This window comes from Octopus sinensis, linkage group LG2 (assembly GCF_006345805.1).
Source record: "Octopus sinensis linkage group LG2, ASM634580v1, whole genome shotgun sequence".
Lineage (NCBI taxonomy): Eukaryota > Metazoa > Mollusca > Cephalopoda > Octopoda > Octopodidae > Octopus > Octopus sinensis.
This window is the reverse complement of record NC_042998.1, coordinates 65,790,424-65,795,423: the sequence shown is the minus strand read 5'-3', so window position 1 is coordinate 65,795,423 and position 5,000 is coordinate 65,790,424.

Here is a 5,000-nt window from a genome sequence, read left to right as displayed (position 1 = left end):
CTCTCCCTCTCTCCCTCACTAATATATATTATATATATTATATATATATATATATATAATATATATATTATATATATATATATATATAATATATATATATATATATATACTCTTTTACTTGTTTCAGTCATTTGACTGCGGGCATGCTGGAGCACCGCCTTTAGTCCAGCAAATCGACCCCAGGACTTATTCTTTGTAAGCCCAGTACTTATTCTATCGATCTCTTTTGCCGAACCGCTAAGTGACAGAGACGTAAAATCACAAGCATCGGTTGTCAAGCGATGCTGGGGTACAAATACAAACATACACGCACACACAAATATACATATATACGACAGGCTTTTTTCAGTTTCCGTCTACCAAATCCACTCACAAGGCATTGGTCGGCCTGGGGCTATAGCAGAAGACACTTGCCCGAGGTGTCACACAGTGGGACTGAACCCGGAACTATATTTATTTATTTATAGGCGCAGGAGCGGCTGTATGGTAAGTAGCTTGCTTACAGGTTGCTTCTGCGCTTGTGTGAGTCAGTGTTGTGTTTGGCACTGAAGCGGTGAAGACGTGCTTTTGAAGCCGTCTTGAATTTGAAAAATTTTTAAGCCCCATTGTAAGGTAAGATGTATAGAGGGACGAGGCAGTAACAAGACAACGACATACGTAGGGGAAACGGCAAGAAGCATAGGAGAGCGGGTAAATGAGCATTGGAGACAACTCAAGGAAGGTAAAAGCTCATCGATTCTGTACCAACACGCCGAACAAGAATACGTGGGATCAATCAATAACATAGAAATTAAAATATTATCCACACATAAATCAGATGAAACAATTAGACAAATTACAGAAGCTACACACATAATAGAAAATAAACCTAGCCTGAATAGAAAACTAGAATGGAGTACTAACACACGCCACAACATATGACGATAGAGGATCCTGAAAACATAATAAATACACAGATAAATAAATAAACTAATAGAAATAAATAACTATATATATGTATGTGTATGTATATGTATATATATAATATTTATTTGGATTCAATTTATTATTATTATTACTAGTATTGTTGTTATACATACATACATACATACAAGCATGTGTAATGATAATAATGGGTGGATGTAAACACATGAACAAACTAAGAATAAACAAAAACAAAACAAAAAACAAATACAATTACATGAACATATATAAACAGAAGATACAAATATTACAGGCATCCCCCACAACACACACTAATTAACATAAACGCACATAGAGATATAAGCATGCGCAAATGAAGACATACAATAGAAATACAAAATGGCTGACGGTTAGTAAGGAGAGACACAAATAAGTAAGAAGAAAAAAAAGGACCACTGATGCGGTCACAGGAGTGTGACGAAAGAACACTGGCAGAAATAAGATTTAGATTAATGTGAAAAAAAATAACACTGAAGCAAAGTAACACCAAGTATATAGTGCGTGTGTTTTTATTGGCTAAACTGGCAAAATGACCATTCCTAAATACAACAATATATGTTTCAACACACGACTTCACATAGAAAATCTTGCACAACAAATATTTAAACGTATATATATATATATAACTTATAAAATAAGGGCAAAAGAAGAATTCTAATGCCAAATATGCGTCTCGAAACAAGCCGATACAAATTTCTAAAAAATCCGTCATTACCGTATTGGTCCGAATTTCGGGATTAATTCATAATAATTTTCCCCTCTTCAGCGAAAAACGCGTATACATAAATGTAATACTTACTCATACACACACACACACACACACACCACACACACACACACACACACACATCACACACCACATATATATATATATTATATATATATTATATAGTATATATATATACACATATATCTATATATCTATATGTATATATAGATATATATATATACCATATATATATATACACAATATATATATACTTTGATAGGTTTTCGGCCATTATTGACCAGGCCATGTCTAACTTAATAGCACCACCACCTGGTGAAGTCTTTCAAGTCAGAATTTGGGCACTATGGCCCACTCAAGTAGAGAGTTATTGTTTACAGAGACATATCCGGGTGTAGGGGTTTTATCCGGGATTTCTTGAAGGAATCTGTCCAAAGACTTCTTGAACCTATAGGGTCAGTTTTCTGTTTTAATGTTTTTGGTGTAATGTTAAAGAGAGCGGGGCCAATTGAGGTGAAATAATTGTGCCGTATTGTTGTTATGAGATGAGAGTGCGATTTTTTGTTTTTGGGGCGGATGGCACGGGGCCCAAGCCTGGATGTACCTTAAAGGTGATGCCAACATCATTTGGGCAATGCTGATGGAATATTTCCACATCATGCAGATGATGTAGCGCTCACGACGACGTTGGAGAGAATAGAGTTTTAGCTTTTCTAGTCGACCCCATAGTCGAGGCCTGTCATGCCATCTATCTTTTTTGTGATTGCCCTTTGAGGTGCTTCAACTTTTATGATACCTTGTATTGTGTGGGGAGACCACAGTGGACAACAGTATTCAAGGTGGGGTCGGGCAAAGTGGAGAAGAGAAGGATAATGGTGTGGATATCTCACGACTGGAAAGTTCGAGAATCCAGGAACACATTCTGCGGGCCATGTCAACTTTGGTGTTTATTGAGTGGCCCAGCTTACGTTGTTGTCCACAATTACTCCCAAGTCTCTGATGTTGTTGGACGCCGCGAGAGTTTCACCTGAAGAAGGGAGTATGGGAGTTTCAGGGCATCCTCTTTTCCAAAGTGGATTAGCTCAAATTTATCCTCGTTCAGCAGCATATTGTTTTTTTCTGCCCATTGGATAACAGCCAGTAGATCTGACTGAAGGCATGTCCGGTCACTCGCCTCATTTATGACCTTCTGTAGCTTGGAGTCATCTGCAAAGATTTTTATGTTGCTGTGCTTGATGATGTCATTAATGTCATTAATGTAATGATGAAAGAAGTGGGCCCAGCACAGTGCCTTGCGGAACGCCACTACTGACTTTGGCTGGCTTGATTTTACCCCCTTCAACTACAACATGTTGAGATCTGCTGTCAGGAAACACTTAATCCATTTCAGTAACTTTCCAGAGACACCAATGTTGGATAGTTTTTTCAATAGGATCTTGTATCGACCCTGTCGAAGGCCTTACTGAAATCAAGGTAGATGACATCGGTGTTGGAGCCTCTCCCAAAGCTCTCAAAATGTCCTCAAAGTGATGCAGGAGCTGCGTTAGGCAGTCCCTTCCATTACGGAACCCATGTTGGTTGGAGATCAGCCGTCTGTTGCTTTCCAGAAATTGGGTTATTCGAGATCTCACCACCCTCTCAAATACCTTGATGATATGAGAGGTGAGTGAGATCGGACGGTAATTCACTGCAAGGGACTTGTTTCCCTTTTTTGAAAACTGGGACAACAGACTGGGACAGAAGGTTTTTTGGAATATAGCCAGCATCCAGTGAGTTTCTCCACAGATTAGCAAGGGGAGATGCAAGTTGGTGTCGACACACCTTCAGGACACAAGCAGGGAACCTATCGGGGCCTACTGCTGAATTGTGTTTTATTTCGTTTATCGCCGCTAAGACATCAGGGGCACTAAACGTATGTCCGATATAGTGTGTTGGGGGTTGACATCACTGATACAGCCCAGATCGGCCATATCAGGATTGCTGAAAACAGAGCAGTATTGTTTCTGCAGTATCTCGGCCATGGATTTGGCATTATCTTGGAGAGTGCCAGTTTCGTCAATTAGAGGGCCTACAGTGGAGACAGTGACCCTGCGTTTCCTCGCAAATGAAAAGAACACTTTGGGTTGAGTTTGATTTTTTCAATGGCCCACTTCTCCTCAGCTGATCTTTGGTTATTGATGAGGGTCTTCATGCATTGTTGGAGGTTATATTTTTTGGATTCAAGCAGTGCGATAGCCGTCGAATGTGTGTTGTTGCTGTTGGCAGTACTTTAGTTTGTTAATTTTTTGTTTGTTCTTTTTATTTTTCTGATAATGGTTTTTCTGTTTTGGGGGATTCTGCACTTTTTGTTCACAGGTCTTGTGGGGGAGTGTTTTGCACATATGTCTGTGACGGTTTCTACAAAGATCTGCCAAGATGTTTTTATGGTTGGTGGAGATGTGTGTATGTGTAAAGGACCAGTCAACATTTGATAGCTCGTTCCTGATTGCATCCCAGTTGGCTTTATGGAGATCCATGTTGTCAAATGGGTGGGCTGGAGGAAGTCACTAGGATTTCGCTTTCGGCTGGTGGAATTTCATGTTACAGAGAACCATGTCATGGTCTGAAAGAAGGGTTTTTTCCACTGTAACGTTATGTATAGTGTTAGTGTGGTTACTAAACACTAGTCCAAAATGTTCTGATGTCTTGTTGGTGCAAGGACAAGTTGGGACACGAAAAACTCATTCGTAAAGTCGAAAAGTGACTCTGCTGCTTCTTTGTCAGCGGTTGAGGCGGGAGTGCTTGGTTTCAAACAGTTTTGTAGTCCAGTCAACACAGGGTAGATTGAAGTCTCATCATGAGTATGTTGCTAGAATGGCACTGTTGAATAAGCACTTAATGCTGTTGAGGCATTCTTTAAAGCACAGTATGGGTGTTTGGGGCGGCCTATAGAGCCCATTACTGTCAGGTCATTGGCTTTGTTGTGCACGGTGACTGATTCACAGTAGCCGTTGGAGATATACTACTTCCATCTGCCGTAAATGAATCATGCAGGAAAATGGCAGTTCCACCCTTCCTCCTGCCGATACGATCCGCGCGGATGGTTTGTGAAATTCTTCACTCTGACTTCGGCTTCCAAGTGGGAGTTGTCAAGGTGGGTCTCAGTGAGAATGAAGAAAGGGATGTGGTGTGAATGGTTACCAACCCAGTCTTCAATGAATTGGACCTTCCATTTTTGTGCATTGATGGAAGGGCTGACACCTTTGTGCATTGAGTAGGAATGTGGAGGTTAGTGTAGTGGCTGGTTTTGACTGTTGAAGGGGGCTTGGAT